Source organism: Gambusia affinis, linkage group LG01 (assembly GCF_019740435.1).
Source record: "Gambusia affinis linkage group LG01, SWU_Gaff_1.0, whole genome shotgun sequence".
Lineage (NCBI taxonomy): Eukaryota > Metazoa > Chordata > Actinopteri > Cyprinodontiformes > Poeciliidae > Gambusia > Gambusia affinis.
The window spans coordinates 4,188,356-4,207,476 of NC_057868.1; the positions used below are offsets into that span (position 1 = coordinate 4,188,356).

Consider the following 19,121-nt stretch of genomic DNA (forward strand, 5'->3'; position numbering starts at 1 on the left):
TACAAAATGACACTATGTGGCTGAAAAACACGCAATACTAATAATGTTTGAATTTGTTATAATAATTGTAATTTGTGGATATATTATTGATGTCTCATGAAGATATAGATAGATAGATAGATAGATAGATAGATAGATAGATAGATAGATAGATAGATAGATAGATAGATAGATAGATAGATAGATAGATAGATCTTTATTGTCATTGTCACAAGAACAACGAAATTTAAAAAGTGCCATCAGTCATGTTATTTTATTGTCATTTTTTGCCTAAGTCATTATTAGAACCAGGTGTGATTGTCATGAGGTGTGGTGGTGGAACCGGTGAGGCAAAACGCAGCAGACCCAAATGAGATGAAAGATGATGAGTTTAATGGTGACAAATAACCAGAACAGCCCAAAAACCTGGCAGCACTGCTGGGCGGAGGCTAATGCTCATCACAGGTAGCAACAGGAAACACGAATGGACAAAAGTGACAAACGGCAGAACAGACGTCAAAATGAGACGTAAAGAGATGTAATCAGACGTAGGACCCGACGAAGACACAGACACACAGGTAACACTAAATACACAGGAGGTAATCAGGGAACGAGACACACCTGGGAACTAATCAAGGTTAAATAGGACAACACAGAGACTCAGACACATAGGAAACTCAAAATAAACACACAGAAAAACACGGAACACGACAGTGATCTTATTAATAATTTGTAAACATGACATCACGTATCTGCATGCTACAGTGCGTCATAGGTTTACCTCTTGCTAAATATTTAACACACTTAACTAAAACTGACAAAAGATCAATTTCTTATTGCAAATGGAACAGCAAGGCTGAAAAAGACACAGCTGACCTCTGGCTGACTTTGTTAGAGATGTAAAACATAAAGTTTTTAAAAACTCCAATATGGTGTCATCTGTTCCTCTGCAAGCTCCATGAATCACTGAGACTGTCGCTGCCGATGCTGCAGCACCAACTGTGTAATAATGAATCCCTGTTTGAGATAAAGTACAGCAATAAATTGCTAGTCTTAGGTTAATATCTTCTCTTTCTTGCTGAAAAGAGGGACCATTGCAAATGAAATCCAAATGTTTGATAAAAGAAAATCAGTAACACTTTATTTGATGGGATGTGAATAAGACTGACATGACACCGTCATAAACATGACATAACACCTGTCATGAACATCAGTAAGTCTTCATAAATATTTATGACTGTTGTCATAAAGTGTCATTTGGTAAATAATGCCATTTTTAACACAAAGTTGACATTATTTAAAATGTCTTTGTTATAACAACTTGACATTAATCTTAAATAATGTTTCAAATTCAAAGTTCATAAGTGCTTTGTAGACATCTTGCTCTAAGACTTCAGATCAATTAGAACAATTAGAAATTTAAGACTAAATAATATGGCAGAGCAATATAAGATTACCAGATAAAGCTACACAATTTTTAAAGTTTAATCCGTAACACTTTTATAACCAATTTATGACAGATCATGATTTCTTGGTTACAGTATACAAATGTTTGTCCAAATTAAAGAATAGACTATTTCATTTTTTTGTCTTTTTTCACCATGATATAGAGCTGATTAACAGTTTGCCCCAGCATGTGGGTAGGAAGTAAGAACAACTTTTTTGTACATAAACAAATAAAACCACTTAAAAAAAAATAAAAATAAAAATTTGACCAGAAAAGTCTTTATTTCAGGATAATCAGAAAAGTTAAAGTGAAAAAGTATAAGCAGTCAAGCGTTTTGTAGATCTGCACCTGTACTGGGAGGACTGGGAGTGAGGAAAAAAGGCTCCACTCATTGATGTAAAAGCAGTGATGTGTATTTCCCAGCTTCTTAGCACAGGTGTCAAACTCCAGTGCTGGAGGACCACTCCTCTGCAACCTTTAGATGTGCCTCTAGCTGCACCACACCTGAATAGAATAATTAGGTCATTAGCAAGGCTCTGGAGAACTTATCTACACAAGAAGGAGGTAATTAAGCCATTTCATTCCAGTGTTTTGTACCTCTGGCATTTTTTCTGAGGACTATTTTGACATCTTTTCTGAGCACCTTGCACAAATGTTTCTAATGAGCTTTTCTTTTCAGGCAGTTCCAAATCCACTTACATTTGTGACAGTATGGAAATGCAACTGAGCAGTTTTTCAGATAACTTCTCTTTTTTGCAGTGTTCTATGAGAAAAGAGTGTCTTTTCACCATGTAACAATGATATATGTTGTCCTAATTCTTGGGTGCTTGGGTAATTTTCTGGTTTTTGTTATGGGTTATGTATGGTTATATTTTACTGTATCAGTTCTTTCTGGTGGGTCTGTTTTATAAATTATTTTGTTGTTTCCGTCCCTGAATAGTTTCTCTAGGTTGTTTCTGTTGGTATGTTAGTTTAAGTCTTTTCATATTCTTTCAGTTTCTTTTAATCTTTAATCATTTTTGTCACTAGTTGATATAGTTATTTTTCTTGATTGTTTTTCCCTTTTGAATTATTCCTGTTCTCATCAGCTGTTGAGCTTTTTTATTTTCATTCTATGTTTCATTAAAATCCTCAGCAAGAACCAGTTTCATTCTGTCATCTTTGTATATTTATGTTCTTGATGCTGTTCTTAGTTTGTTCCTCTCATCCAGAACATGACTGCATTAATGCTAAACTAGGTCTATGAGACTTTTCATGATTTGTCCTATTTCTTGTTGCCTAACAGACTGAAGATATCAGTGTTTTGAGAACTCAGAAGCAATATCCTTATCCACAATAAGAAAGGTGATTATATAACATAGTAGAGGCATCTTTTCCTGAAGTGTTGCTGAGGCACCAAGCCATCTGTAATTATTTTCAGATGTTCATTTTTCCCAGTCAGCTCAATCAGCATAAATAGAAAACCTGAAAAACAGAAACTAACTGGCTAAATTTTCAGCAAAAAAGTTGATCAAACAAAGTGATGTGTGGGAGAGAACATGTATAAACAGATAATAATTGAAATCAATGTTTTTGACTACTAAAGTAATAAGACATCCATCAAAAAATCTCAATAGAGAAACAGAATTCTTAAATATCCTGGGTTGCTTCCAAAGTTTTTTGTTCCACTTTTTTTTCCTTCAGCATCTAACTCAGAAAAAAATTATATTTTTCCTAGTAAAAAAAAAGTGAAATAAACAAAATTTGATAACTACAAAACTAAAAAATGAACATCAATAATAGACAGTGGTTTAAATTATGCTTTAAAAACATCAGATTTGCATCCTATTGTCTGTTATTTTGTTGCAAGGTTTTCTCGGAGCTCCGCTCAAAGTAATCAAAACACATTCACTGATGCCTGATCTTGACCTGTTTATGCATCTCTTTCATCCAGAAGAAGATGTCTAAATTACCAAAGGACAGATTACTAAGTAATTAGCTTTAATCCCCAGATGTGACTTCCTCCACCTTATCTTTTGAATACCTCTCCAACCATACTGAAGAATTTCTCTGTGAACTACAAATGGAAATTTTTTTCAGAGAACTCTCATCATTACCACATTTGAGAAAAAGGTATGTCATGTTTGGGCAGCTCATGCTTAGTGTTATGGTCCAACCAGTAAGGCACAAGGACAAAGGCATATATATATATATATAATGTCATTTATTTTCCCAAATATTCTTCAAACGAAGACATCCAACATCAAATCTCAAACATATAACAAAATGGGCCCAAAAGAAATCAACCAAGGCAAACCTAACTCAAGATAACCAACCAAAAACTGACCTCACACAATGAACACACAAGGGAATTTAAACACAAAGGCTAGCCTACACAAACGAGGAGGGGTGGGAAATGAGACAAAGACAAACAATATATAAACAGAAACAACTAATTTAAACCAACATATTTTGACTACAACACAACTGTAAAAATAAGACAGTCCAACATCAAAAATGTTTAAGGAGTTATGCTATTAATAGAGAGAGAGGCAGGTTCTTCAACATCAGGTCCCCTGCTTCCAGCAGCCTGATGTTTGTTCCACTTCCTGTTTTGCCCTTCAACCAGTCCTCTAACTCAGCAAAACAAAGTGCCCCCATAACGGTAAACAACCTTATGCAATAAACACAAAAGAGTGAAATTATAAATATATTGTGTGAAAACATTAAAATAAATACTAACACTAGGGAAAAGATGGAGGAAGCTCCACACTTAGTTAAACTGAAAGGGCAGACTAGAACAGTAGTTTTGCCCAGAGGAGAGACCCTTTAAATTATTTGCAACTTCTTAAATCAGAAGGAAAGGCAATGCTGACAGTGTCACTGCCACTTGTTTAAGGTACCATTAATTTGCTTTACAGACACAAAGATTTCAAATGGTTACACAATAGTTTGGTGGAGTTTTGGTGCACTCAACTTGATGAAACTCAGTCAGGTTTGTAGACAAGTTTGTAGACAAGACACGGTTCCAAAAATCCACTTTTTTATCTTTACATTATGTTACGATGTCCTTTACTCATCAGACACAAACCTGGAGTTTTGCTTAGACTCTTTAATGCATTTTTGAGAAATCCTTTAATCTCCATTGCAACCATTCAGCTGTTTAAACGCTTGGGTGGACCTAGTTCCATCTTCGAGGACAAAGCTCTTCCTCAGAGCTGCAGTTTCCAAGCTACCAAGCTTCAGTCTCACAGAACAGCTCCTCCCTCACTCAGCTCCTTCAGACTAGCCAGCAGCAATTAGCAAACAGCTGGTGGAACTGCTGAGCTCATTATAGGAGCTACTGCTCAGTGCTGCTGGTAAAAACGTTGTTAAAGGGTTAATAGAGGAGTCATGTTGGGATGACTTTCTGAAGGCGGAGCTTCAGAAACAACAGGAGTTTCTTAAAGAGTCAGAGGCCCAATTTCTAGGTGTTAAATTAGAAAGTAAAATTCCTTTTAAGTCATATTTGATAAACATCTGTAGATTGTGCTATAAAATTGCACTAGGTGCAAGGAATACTCAAACTCAGGCATTTGTCCCCAAGTACATTTGGAAACATGTTGTCTGGTAAGTACTGGTGGGGCAGAGAAGAGGAGCGAACCGACTGCCAGCTGGGAAATCCAGGAACGGTTTATGGTTCATCTGCAGAGGTGAAGAAGGGATTTGGGCAACCACGAGGGCATCATAAGGGAGGAAATCCAAAAATCCAGGACTTGGGCTTCACAGGGAATCTTCTAAGGCATCACGAGGAAACACCTGAGAGAGAGGCAACAAGAGTCAATTACTAGAAGATCTTCTAAGGAAAACACAGAGAGCTAAGTCAGAGGGGCTCAGAATACCATTACTGGCAAACAATCAGGCGTTGAAGAATCACAGGTATGATTCTTCAACGCCTCTCACAGTGCGTCCAGTTGCCCTCCAAGGTGTGCAGACTCTAAGCATCATCTAGTGCAGGGGTCACCAACACTGTGCCTGCAGGCACAGTGTTGGTGACAAGGTCCGTGGTCCGTGGGGACCTTGTCAGTCGCCCGCAGAGCAAGTTCTAAAAATAGCCATTGTCATTAGGGAACACTGCCAACGAAATTATTTAATTTAATGTTATTACATTGAATTAATAACATTTGTTTCTATTTATATATTTTTTTAAAGTAAATTCTAAAAAAAAATTAAAATAAATTGCTTTATGTCTAAAACTCTTTTCTATGGTTAAAGTTCAGAACTGCGCAGGATTTTATCGGAGGGCAGCAGCGCCTGCAGCTGTATGGCTGCACCCACTCTGCCTACCTTAAGATTTTCCTTGAAGTAAAAAAGAAAAGAATAATTTTTGAAATTTTTATTATCGAACCCTCTTTATAATTAACAAAATTATGGGGAAAAAAAGATCTTATGTGTCAAAACATCTTCAACTAGCGCACGTCTGAGTCTGTGGGAATGCACACGCCAAAGCTTAAATCTTACTGGTCAGTTTGCTTTTGTTTATTTGGCGGCTTGGCGCTTTTTCTGTAAGCTAAAAATGAATGAGCAGAGTTTGAACCTCCCGTAGTTTCCGTAGCGGTTTGGATCCCGGCTGAGCTTTTTACCGAGTGCGGTTCGCCAGTTTATGAGCTTCTTTGATGTTTCCCGAACAAGAGAGCTGATGGGTCACCCTGTTATGGCCCCTGGCCTCTTGAGGCTGTGCAGGCTCCTGTTTGTTATGCAGGTTCAGCTGCGCCAGAACACCTTCCTGATTAGCTGCCGGGAGGCTGCAGGAGAGCTGCTACTCCATTGGACCAGTAAAGCCAATCAGACGCTGATGAGGCCCATCTGCACCATATAAAAGGCTCCTAAAATCATTCCTCCAGTGGGGCAGTTAGCAAGAAGAGGTTTTGTGAAGCTGTTCCCCCAATTCTAATAATTGTAACTGCTTTGGGCAGTTTTGAACAGTTTTGTTTTTGCTTGAAGCTTGTGTTTGGGAGGTTTGGTGCTCCCTTTTGTTCTTTATTTTGGGTTGGTTTGAGTTTACTTTGGCTTGACCTGTTTGGACACTTTGTAATTTCATTTAGACTCAATATTCCTTAGTTTGTTAGTTCTCCTTGTTTTTTTATTCTCTCCTGTATTATGTGGGTTGAATTTATTGTGTCTTGGTTCTGTGAAACCTCCTTTTTTTGTAATAAATCACATTTTTATTTAACCCTTTTTCTCTAGACATTTTTATGTTACCGCCCCTGGACACCTAGACCTTGGGGGCGTAACACACCCGTTAACTGACATCTGCCGTTCTTCCTGAGCGTTGCGCCAAGACTGTGGGTTAAACAATTTCATCTAGCTGAAACGTTCCCCAATTAAGCAAACATTGTTGCTTCACCTTCTCCTTTGGACATCTGACGCCATCTGAACCAGGGAATCTGCATCCTCCTCTTTCCGTGGCTCTACTGGGTAGGCTCCGCTTCCATGTCTTTATTATTTAGCATAGTTTGTATAAAAAAAAAAAGGCAAAAGGGTGCGCTGCTTTCGTGGTTTAGGTTTTTGCGGCTTTTGTGCGACGCGCACATGATGAGCGTTGGAGAGGTGGTTGTGCTCTTGCAGGTCAGGTGCAGTGATAGTTTTGTACCTTACGATCTGTCGGGCATTTTCTTTTTTTTTTTTCAACATCTGTTGGTGTCAGCCAACAGGTGACCCGGCAGCTTTTAAGTTTGCGAAAACACAAAAAAACCTAATAAACTGGCGACCCGCCAGAACCGTGCACTGTAAAAAGCTTAGACGGGATCTTAGAACTATAGGAGATTCAAACTCCACTCATCATTTTTAGCTCACAGAAAAAGCAAACTGACCAATGAGATTTAGGCTTTGGGTACCCTTTGACCCCCAGAGACTCACACTGATGTGCTACATACATGATGTTTTGGCACAAAAGAACGTCTCTCCACAGTTTTAATAGTAAAGATAGTAAAGTAATAAAAAATACAATATCTTTTCTTTTTTTAATTTAAAGAAAATCTCACAGTGCGTCCAGTTGTACAGCTGCTGCTGCAACAATCCATACCGTCACTTGTGGGCAATTTAGAATCACACAGAAAGCTCCAAAAGGGAGTCAAACTTTAACTGCAGTCATCCTTCAGTGCAGATAAACAAGCCCACTTTCCCCACAAAGGACTCTCTGACACTCTGTCTTTAAATCCCAGCTGAATGCCTGTACTGTTGAAACAGGCATTTTTCATGATCTTTTTATTATCTTTTTGAATTTGGATTTCTTTTTCTTCAAAATGTAATATATAAATTTTTGTGAGATGACCTTATGTACCCTGAAAGCACCTTTAAATAAAATATAGAATTGTTATTATTCTAAATTCTCATACTGCTACAAACAAGGACATTGCCACGGTTATTGATTCAAGTGGTGGCAGACTTGCGGGTATTTATACTAATTTACTTAGGTATTTATAGGTAATGATGGGGCAGACCAGTAGGTGAGCTCTATTTCCCGGAAATTGGGATTTATAAATGAAAGGTAAGTAGCCACGTGTATGCGCACGGCTTTATACATCCGGATTTTTTTTTTTGCGCCGCACTTTTCTAAATTTGTCCGTACGCCAAGTTTTAGTGTGATAACTGTGCACTCTTTTGTACATGAGACCCCTGCTCATTTATATATTGGAAGTAGTCTGTTAGAAATCAGCTCCTTGTTGTATGCTACACTTCATCCAGAGACTTCATCTGGACCCTCAGCTATTGAGAAACAGTTACTTTCTGGAGGCGTGATTTTAAAGCTAACCCAACGCTAATGTTTGTCCGTGACATATGTAATGTAATGAAACCAACTGTTCTCCACTTTGAAGACAGAAAAGCTGACCTGAATGAGGAAGCTGTTAATTCAATATATGGTGGTGACCAACACAGACAGCATGGTTTCCAAACTACAAACTACAATTTTAAAACAGCGCAGAAAATTTAAATAATTTTAACTTTTCCTTTTGTTCACTGATCGGCCCGATTGAAACTCTATTGGAGGAATCCACTTCACTGGGTGAAATCCCAGGTGGCTCGTTGAAGAAAGATGAGAATCGAGCGTAGGAAGGATGACCACTGGAGCCCTTGACAGTGGTTGATGTTTTAGAATGACTGTAGGTTTTACTTCACTGTACTGTATACAATGAGAAACATTAATGCCTAATGCTACTTACCTAATGTTAAATATGAACTCCCACAGCTCTCAAAATGTACAAAGTCGGTGACTTTGGAAGACAATATGACGGCTTTAGTTCAAGCTTATGTAACATTCAGGTCAGTCTAAAAGCCAAGAGTTGTTTTTAGCATTGATAGGCTTCAATTTTAATCCTTTTGATAGAGATTTAGTGCTGCACGTTCATCATACAGAATTATATTACACACAAAACTGACATCTGAAACTCCTGCTACACATCCTCCTCCTCCTTGTCAGCCGCCTTTTCCCGTTTTTGCAGCTTATGGTGGCACTGCCAGGTCACTTCAGCCTAAAATATTAATGGAGTTTGTATATGCAGCATGCACTCCACTGCCAGCTAGCCATTAGTATGAATTACTCTCTAGGGGTCTGCAATCCCCCTCTCCTCTCCCCATACCCCATCCCTCCCACCCATTTTCGGAAACAAGCTGGCAATTTGTCTTCACTAGTGATCCAGTCAAAGGATCATAATAATATTATATTCTCTGAGGTGGATAGTGCAGCTCAGGAAGGCTGGGAAATAACATTATGTGTTAGGTTTTCAAGTACTTGACAGCAAGATGTGGAAGTGACTAAAGCATCCCAGTGTTGCGTTTGTCACTGCACACAACAATAAAGGATGGACTTGATTGTCAGGTGGAAATATGAGAGGATCAACAAATTTTAGGATGACAACATGTTTTTTATCTTCTTTTTTGGCAAATTCAAGGGTAGTGATGTTGCTTTGACTGCTGAGAGCTTTGATACAAGCTCTTACTTTCTGTTTTAGATTGTGACACTTACATTTAGTTATGGAATGTAAGTGTCTTAAAACTTGATTTGATCATTTCAGACTATTTTAGGTACATTTAATCCCCATTCAGAATTGACGTGGTCTTAGGAAAAAAAACCCCAAAAAACTACATCCACACAACAAATGCTGAGCTTGTGGGTCGCCTGAAGGGAAGTAGTGTCGTTGTGTCGTTGGGCTTTTTCTCCCAAACAAAAGAGGAAACTACAAAATCTAGAGCTTCCAAACTGAAATACACAAACTGAGTGACCCACCAGGTCAAAGAGGCTTGCATTCATTTAAAACATTTTTATTTTTATTTTGCAGTTTCCTTTTGTTCCTGTGCTTCTGGTGGCTCTCCTCCAGCTATGTCCTCTTTGTTTCAGCCAAAGAAAAAGTGGGTGGAACGTGTGTGTAGTCTTGCCAGTGTTGCTGTAAACACAAAGGCATCACAGTGAACTGAACACCCAGGGCTGCTTTGAAAGGATGGCATGTGACAGAAGAGGTCTGGATTCTTCCAGGAAGCAGTGAATCAGAGGTATTCTGCTGCACGATGTTAGCATCATACAAATCTGAGTCTATTTATGAAACAGACTCTTATAAAAAGAAGTGAGACACAGGGATGTGGTGTTTAGTTATGCAATTCTTTGTAGTACCTGAGTCATAAAAGCCTTAATGTCCCATCAGCCAAGACGTGAGTTGCCATGGTCACCATGGTGCTGACAGCCCATCTGACTGCAAACACACTCTTAATGAGATTATACCTCAAAGGAACAGCAAAAGTACTCCACAGGTCTGCCGTCAACATGACTACCTTTCTGCATTTTCTTGGTGCTGAGCTGTTGATTAGCGGTGGATTGTCGAGTGCCTTGGGAGTGAGAACAGATCAATGACTCGCTCACTGTTATTGTCGGAAGGCAAACGAAAGATTGCTGCGTCCAAGTAGGAATAAATAAAAAAGCAATGAAATGTCCAACTGAGCCTTGGAGTGCTTTTGCTAAACAATTGGCCCGGCATGTCTTTTATTTCAAACAGTGTTTTCCCACTGAGCAATCGAAGCAGTTTCAACAGTGAGTCTTGTTTTGGTTCAGTTTAAATTTAGCCGGTCATTTTCAAGGCCGGCTAAATTTAAACTGCAACAAGTCCAAAGCTGTTTAGTTCTTGCACATTGATTTCTGTGACACACAATCAACTGGAACTAAAAGTTGTTTTATTGATTTATTTGGAAATGCACATACACATCTGTTGATAACCTTTCACATAAAAAAGAAACAAGAGAAAAAAAACACCTCTGTCAAAATTCATTCTATTTTTTTTCCTTAGATTTCTGTAAATAGTTAACATCCTCCTAGGTTTCATTGAAAGGAGCCCATTATGGTTTAAAATTAAATGCACTATGTAATTTCCTCCACCAATGATTTCAGTGGCTAATTCCTTACTGACCAGCTTTATGTCAGTGTCCTGGGAGGTTGGCTACACTTCTATGCCTCTATTTATTATTGGGAACTGAGATTATAGGAACATGAAGCTGTTTAGAGATGATGGTAAAGCTTCAAAGCTTATATTTGCTCCCTGTTCACCATGCTGCACCCAGCAGCACCAAAAGGCCAAGCAGCATGTTTGTCCTTGATAAAGAGGGAATCATTCTATGAACTTATTACCTCATTAAAAATGTACCTGGGGTGTTGCGTTGATTCTTTCATGCATGTTTGAGAAATCCACCTACTTTCACAAAGCTGAGCTTCCTCTTTCAGAGCAACCCTCCACCACTGAATTCCTCGAAACTAGCAGCAGCAGAAATTAGCAAACAGCTGGTGAAATTGTGCATCAGTCCAATGCTCCTAACAATGGTTGTTAACAGCATAATGAGAAGCATTGCTGTGAAAACTTCCTGCAGGTGGTGTGTCAGAAAGAGCAGGAGCTTTTTAAAGAAGCCGAGGCTCAATTTCAAGGCATCAAAAAGAAATTTGACTTCAAAAAGTAAAATTTCCTTTATGCCATGTTTGATATGAAGCACTATTATAGCTGATGGTGATAATGACTTGATTGTGCTATAAAATGGTGCTATATGGTTGGAGTATGCATAATATCGCCCCTAAAGGGCAACAAGAACAAAAAAGAATACAAGTTGTTTTGAGTTGGTCAAAGTTTTTTTCAGTTATTTTCCCTTTGCTGTGACGCACTATGCTAATAATACCTTTATTTCCAGGTATCATTTCGTGGCAGCGCGGCTGTCGTCTTTTTTTCCCTCCAGCATTGTTTGCTTGTGCAAGCAATGCTGGAATAGCAATAACATGCATTATATAAGACGGATAAGAGTAATCTACCGGTTTGGAGCTACTATAACTTTATGCATCTAAAACATTTGTGGCTCCAAAGAAAACAGATATTTAGTTATTGTCCCACATCACATGTCAAATCTAGAGAAATATCTTTTTTTATCAGTTTTTGGAGGTAAATTATTCTTTCAAAATGTTTTATTTAATTTTGTTTTATCAAAACACCTCCCTTCAGAGTAAAAGCTTAATTTAAAACGGCCGGTTAGGACCCCTTTGGCACACTTGATTGTGGCTTTGCTCTCATGTTTTGCATAAAATATTCTGTTTGGTGGCTTCATACCTGCGAAACCTATTATAATCGCTCCGTTTCTTCTTATCCCTCCTGTTATGTTGCAGGATAAATTGACCCGTTTTAAAGGTTAATAAATTTTTTCAAAAAACCTTGGAAGTATTTATTCATTTATTTGCATAAAACTTTTTCTATTTTTCTTAATAGGTGCACTCTACATATAAATTGAATTTTTTTTATTTTTTTTATTTTACTCGTTTGCAACCACCCCTACATCTACATTTTACATAGATTCTGTTCGGGTCAATTTCACCCAGCCATGAAGTTGAAGGGTAAAAAGGAAGAAAAAATGTCCAATTCTATGTTTCCTTGCAACTATGAGACATAGTTGTCCCCCCGCCCCTCCCACACACACATACATGCACACGTCCACGCCAACAAGCCCACTTTCTCACTATTCTCTTTACTTCACTAGTTAACATGCAACTTTTGATGGGAACCTTTTCTGTTCCCGGGGGCAAACTCCACCCACGCTGAGTGACACTCAGCAGAAGTGGGGGGAAAACGTAAATGCTCTCTGCATGCTTGTCTTGATTTTAATCAGTGGGTCAATTTGACCAAGAAAAGAATATGTGTCTCAAGTTCAATTATAAAGATCACCCTTGAAAAATTTTTTTTTAAAGGTAATATAAAATTTTTTACTAAAGATCAATTTCAAGGATAATATTCTCTTTGTGTGCGTGTAGTCTTATTCAGTGGACATAAAAAAGTGTAAATGTAATTTACATTTTTTACGTCAAAATTTTTAACATAAAAAATGTAAATTACATTTACATTCTTTATAATTGTCATTATTCTTTTATTTATGCGAAATAAAAAAAACATCATTGGACAAATATTGATTGAAATGGTTAGTATTGAAGTTAATAATCAGATACAAAAATGTTTTGGAGGAATTTTTTGCTTTCTGACACTATTGCACTATTAAACACTGCCCAAGTCAAATTGACCCATATTGCTGTACCTCAGAAACAAACATAACAGGAGGGTTCTAATTACTTTTTTTCCTGACAAATGAATTGGCTTTTTGGAGCCTTTAACATATCTGAAAATTCATCAAAGTTGACCGACTCATAAGCCTGCGTGAAAATTAGGTATTTTAAGGTAGTTGCAAAAATTGCAAGAGAAACAACTCCACAGCGCCACCTAGCAACTTTCAAAGTACCCTCTGTATATTGACCTTACTTTATCGTAGGGACATGAAATTTGGAACACTTATAGAAGTCCACAAGATGCACAGAAAAGTCTATTTATGTCATGGTGTACTTCAAAGTCATCGATTTTGGATTGAAGTTATGATTCATTCCGCTTTGACAGTTTACAGCCTTCGCATTTGACCAAACCCAAACTAAGGATTTTTATTGATTGGGTTCAGACTTGGTCAGATTGTTCATAATGCATGGCTGAAAAAAGTTATCAAAATATTGACTTTTCGTGAGGGGTGATGAAGGGGTGTGGCCAGGCCTCAAAGTTCGCCTATACACAAAAATTTGCTGAGGCACCAAATTTTCAGTGACTGATCATAATCAACGGCCCTACAATACCCAGTGTTAAAATGATTACATCACTTACGCCACACCCCCTGAGAACAAGAAGTGTCCAAACCCGACAGAAAGTCAGCCATTTTTAAATCAAGTTCGCACCTTCGCTTTTATTGACGTCAAACTTATCTTGCAGTTTTGAGATGCAGACTTCAGAATCACTCAGCAGAGTCTTGAGGCATTGAAGGTCAAAAGTTATCAAGGGATTTCTCCTAGATCCGCACCAGATCTGTAAATCTGCACCAGATTTTTTGTGCATCATCAGGAAACGCTGCTGAACACATCAGTGCATATTGGCTAGTGGACAAATGAAGGAACTGCAGAAGTGCGTAGACAGGGGTGACTGGGTGGAGTTGCTGGGTAGCCGTGAGGCTTGAGCGGTGCTGAGCTGCGAGGGCCATTCAAGGCTGCTAGCACCTTTAATTTACTTTATTTCTCTGTAAATTTATTTACTTTTTCATTTCCATCTCCTGCTATTGTGATTTTGCTAATATTACTTTGTTATTGTTGTCTAATTTATTTTTTATTAATAGTAGCATTGTTATTTTTATCAGTAAAGTAAATAAGGAATTTTTATTTTTAGGTATTTTTCCATCTCTTTATTATTTCCATTTATGAACAAAAACAAACTGAACTATAATGTCTATAGCACCACACTGGACTCTATTTGTGACAAATTTGCAAATTTTTTTTCGTTTCTGTTCACCTAATCTTGATACCTTTAAGAAAAAAGACAATGAAATACTGTTTGCAAAAAAAAATTCTAAAAAGTGTGGTGTGCATATGCATTCACTTCTCTTTGTTTTTGATTAAGGAAACAAAGCAAACCTGCTGAAACCTAAAATGTAATATTATGGGCTTTCATGTATAAAGCGTGTGCACACACAAAAAATGTGTGGCACCATATTTTATTCACAAGTTGGCATGTACAAAAATTAATTTCGCGTGAAAGTTTACATAAATATACACCAACTTTTTACCTGCCTTCAGCAGCCATGCAAACGGTTTTTGTGGACAATAACAAACTACAAAGCGCCAAAGAAGCATCGGACCTGATGTTTTTCATGATTTTAATCTTTTATTGCTTAATACATCAAAATTTTTTGTGCACCGTACTTTTCTAAATTTGTCTGTACGCCAATTTTTAGTGTGGAAAGTATGCATTCTTTATACAGTAAATGAGCCCCCTGGTCTACATGCAGAATGGTCCATGTGCCAGAAAATTAAAACGCTAGAACCATAGTTAACCATAGCTGATGGAGTTCTCCAGCAAGTACTGTTCAGAGTTGGTGTAAAAATGGATGGAGCTAAACACTGGAAAATCCTGAAAGACATTTCACCTTCAGGGAACACAGCCCAAACGTCCAGCCATAGCTGCTATGGAAAAGTGTTGAAGGATGTTTTGTATTAGAATGGCCCAGCCCAAGTAAAAATCCAAATCCAGTTGAAAATCTGTTGCAAGACTTGAAAACAGTTCACTGATGCTTTCCCACAGTGTTTCAGCTCTGTCAAAGCTGAAATGACTGAAGTAGTTATGCACGATCCACAGACTTCAATCTGTTTCATTGTATTAAATCTAAAGAAGCTACATTCAGTTAAAGGTTCAAATTTCCTAGCTCTGTTCCGTTAAATGTTAATCTTTTATCAAAGCAACACACTATTGATGATAAGATTGGACCATCGTCCTCCCTGTGAAAAGCGCATGAGTCCAACTTTAATGTTTCACTGGCTGCGTACAGACATTCGTACACATATATGCTCAGGAAGTGATAGCACTCTTGTCATATTGTGTCTTACATCCTCCCTCTGGTTCCTCTGGGCTAACACTTTGTAAATGGGCTGCTCTGCCTTTGGTTACAGGCCAACATTCAGAAATAAATGACTGATGTTCAGATAAGGCATGCGGCACAACAAATGCAGAGGTTACCCTTTGCAAAATGTACACTTTTATTGCCCTTTCATTTCCAGGTCTTTTAATCTGTCAGGACTCAAGAGAAAATGCACTCTTCATCTGTTTGTCAGATGTTGTGGCGGGATCATCAGTCTGGGCGAGGCGGAGTGTGGAGCAATGCAGAAGATGCATTGGGATATTTTAGATTGATAGAGATGTTCACAAAAGAAAGAAACAGCTCAGGATTCCTATTTGACTTTCTCATATTTACTACCAGAGGTGTTGTGTTATTGTCCTAGCATGCGGCAGGAAGTTTTATGATTAGATTCTCAGTCAATATTTCCTGTGATATTTATTCTTAAGGAATAGAATAGCAACACTATTTTGCAAGTTCTGCCATTATTTTTCAAAAATGGTCTATTTCAGTTAAACTTTAGCAAGCTTATGTTGGCTTCCTCCAATCCCTCTCTCTCTCTTTTTTTCCCAGCCTGAGACCCAGGGTGCATGTCGGCCCTTCTGCTGTCACTTTTTGCACACTGTGCCCCACTCTCCCATTTGAAGTTCTCTCATTGCAGGGCTTTGAACAGCCTCTTGTGTTTTACCCAGCATGTCGCTTGTCTCCGGAGTTTTGTCTGGTGTAAAATTGTCTGAGCTATTGGCCACATTTCCACTCTTATTTTTTAAGTAATAAATACTGCACACATTCAAGCATGCTTAGCAGCACTCTCTCTCTGTATTATAAATTCCTGCGAGCTATTCAGGCACTTTGTTCATGTGTATTTTAATAAGCTGTGCAGAGCCGTTGTCCAGCTATGCACCCTCCTAGGAAAGTCTTTGTTTTCTGTCCAGCTGAAGTGATCCTACAATCAAACGTTGAGGGCTTGTTGGGATGTCGGAAATCGTTGAAAATGATTTAATTTTGAAAGTGTCTTGAAAGTTTTTAAAGTGCTTAAATTTTGTATTAAATCTTTAAAACTGTTGGAAACTGTGATATTTCATGTTTAAATATATAGTAGATTGCTTCTTCGATTACAAATATTCCAGTTGTTACCTGGAATACTTTATAATTGAAGCAGCCCTGCCGAGTGAGACTTTTAAACAGACTAATGCATCTCCGTCATTCATCTTTTGACAATTGTACAGGAATTAGAAGGGCTGGCTTCTAAAGTGACCTCTGTTGCTCCATGAAGAGAACATTATTTACTTTTTGTAGTGTTTCCATAAGGATATGAATAACCTCTGTTGAGATTAGTGAAGATGCTATAGAAGAGGGATTGCTATGGAGAAATGGCTAGAATACTAGTTGCTGAGGAGGCAGTCCACTAACATTCAGAACACAGAATGTGTTTAAAGATGACAGGTCAGTTCAGAAGTCATTAGATGGAGATATATACAGTTTTCAAAATCAAAATATCAAGGGCTGAGTCTGAAGCATGAGCAGAGCAAAACAAGTTTTCTAACAAATTAACAGACTGCAATACTGTTAGCATGTCAGTCTGTTAGCTAACTTAACGTTAGTTTTGCTTCTTTTTCTTTGGTGCATGTATTATGAGGGCTTGTCTCTCACATGTTGAGACAGTCTGCTAGCTATGTTATCATAAAATATGGTGCTGTAAAGAACTAGATTTTTTTCTAAACTAGCCATACACTGTTATTATTCACACAAATGCTACTTTCTGGACAAACAGATGATATTATTGAGCGAGCACTAATTAAAGTTGAGTTGACTTTAATTACTTGAGAACCTTGTGGTTCCCATAACAGAAAAATTGTTTCTTCATTCCAGATTAGTGAGGTTGCCTTTAGTTTTGAATAAAATATTTATTACATAGACGTTAACGTGTACAAAATTTTAAGCACACCTTTTTTTACCATGCAGTTTTCATGTAAAATAAAGATGTGTGTCTGCCCATGTGAGGGTTGAAGAGACAGCTGTCCAATTTCAAGGCGCTAAATTTTAAAGTCAAATTTTGTTTAAGTCATATTTACATATTTACTTACATTAATATATACAGAATTTATTTAATAATTGGAGATAACATAGTTACTTGATAAAATGATAATGTGGCTGGAAAACACATTAACCTGCCCCTTTAAATTTCATAGCAACTTTAGCAATTAGCAGAGCTCTGGTTCTCACGTCTTATCTGCGAATCTCCCTCATCCATCGTGCCGACAGGAGATAAGTACATCTTGGATGTCCTTGGATCCTCTGTTTTATAAACACTAGAGGCAAAGAGTGCTATTTACCGGTGAGCATGACGCACAAACAGCGTGCTTCATCTCCCATGGGGCCTAACTCACCTTGTTACCCTTTTAATTAGTGACAGCAGTTAATAGTCCCGGTTTCCTGTGCTGCCTCAGCACTCCTGCCCTGACTTCAAGAATACGCTCCAATCAATAGCAAACACTTGGACTGAGACAGGGAGACAAAGAAGAGGCAGGAACTTACACTGTGGGGGCGCATTTATTTACAGAAAAATCAAATGGAATATTGCTTTATGGCAACTGATGGGATCTGCATTAACTTCCCCCCCCTTCTTGCGCCTTTAAAGAGATAAAACCTTTGGGTTTTTCAAGACCCACAGAGTCCCTCTTAATCACTTTCTCCTTTCCCCCACTTCTTTGAAAATTAATGCAAAGAAGCAAAGGGTCTGCCCAGCTGATTTTATTGTGCCCTTATAAGCTTTTATCCCTTCTAACCACTAACTTCCTGTGCTAATTTATTTTCTTGTTTTGATTTAAAGATGCAATGGAAGTACTTAGCATTTAGATAACATGCTGTGAGAGAGGTGTGATGGATCAGCACCTCTTCAGAGAACTGTATTTCTTTAAAGGCGACAGGGCCGGTCCACTAGGCAGGACGGACAGAGTGACTGATAGCGGAGTGACAGGCGGGGGTCGGGCAGTGGAATACCAAGTCGGAATGCCACGGCGGAAGAGTGGGAGCGGCTACTGGGAATTCCAATGCTCCTCCCAGACAGCTTGTCTCGCTGAGGTACCTCTGATCAAAAGTGACTCATTTGCTAGTTTTGAGACGGCCTAGAAGCTGTTTTCATCTTGTGGTCAGAGGAAAACAGTTATGAAAGGACTGTAGTTATTGTGTTCATATACTCTTTATAATTCTTCCCCACTGCTAATCCGATAAAAGAATAGTAGGTTCTAATCAAAGAAAAAGTTTTCTCTTGAACACAAATGATGAGGTGGTTATTATATGCTCCTTGTATATTCAGATTGAGGAGCAAAGCAGCACCTGTTATAAAGTTACTTCAAGCTCCTTAAAGATTCACAGCAGTTCTGTTTAGTTCGCTTTAATCAAACTCCAGCCCATTTGTCTAGAAGATCCGGTTCATTTGCGGGGGGATTAATGTACAATTGAACTTTGATGCGGACATAAAAAGCAAACGCTTGGGGCATGCTGTGGTGGCGTAGGGCAGTGTTTCCCACTTCCAGTCCTCGGGGCCCCCTACCTGCATGTTTTATGTGTTTCCCTTCTGCCACACACCTGGATTGAATCTTTGGGTGATTAACAGGCTCCTGCAGTACTTGGTGGCTGCAGAAGATATCATGCAATCATTTGAATCAGCTGTTCTGGTATAGAGGAACATCTAAAACATGAAGTCAGGGGGGCCCCGAGGACTGGAATTGGGAAACACTGGCGTAGG

At 38.3% G+C, this 19,121-nt stretch overlaps 1 protein-coding gene across 2 annotated transcripts in view; it reads left to right on the plus strand.

Annotated features, from left to right (window-relative positions):
* Nucleotides 1-19,121, plus strand: part of tafa5l (TAFA chemokine like family member 5, like) — a 124,956-nt gene that overhangs the window by 78,566 nt on the left and 27,269 nt on the right. The gene's annotated exons all lie outside the window — the stretch shown is intronic.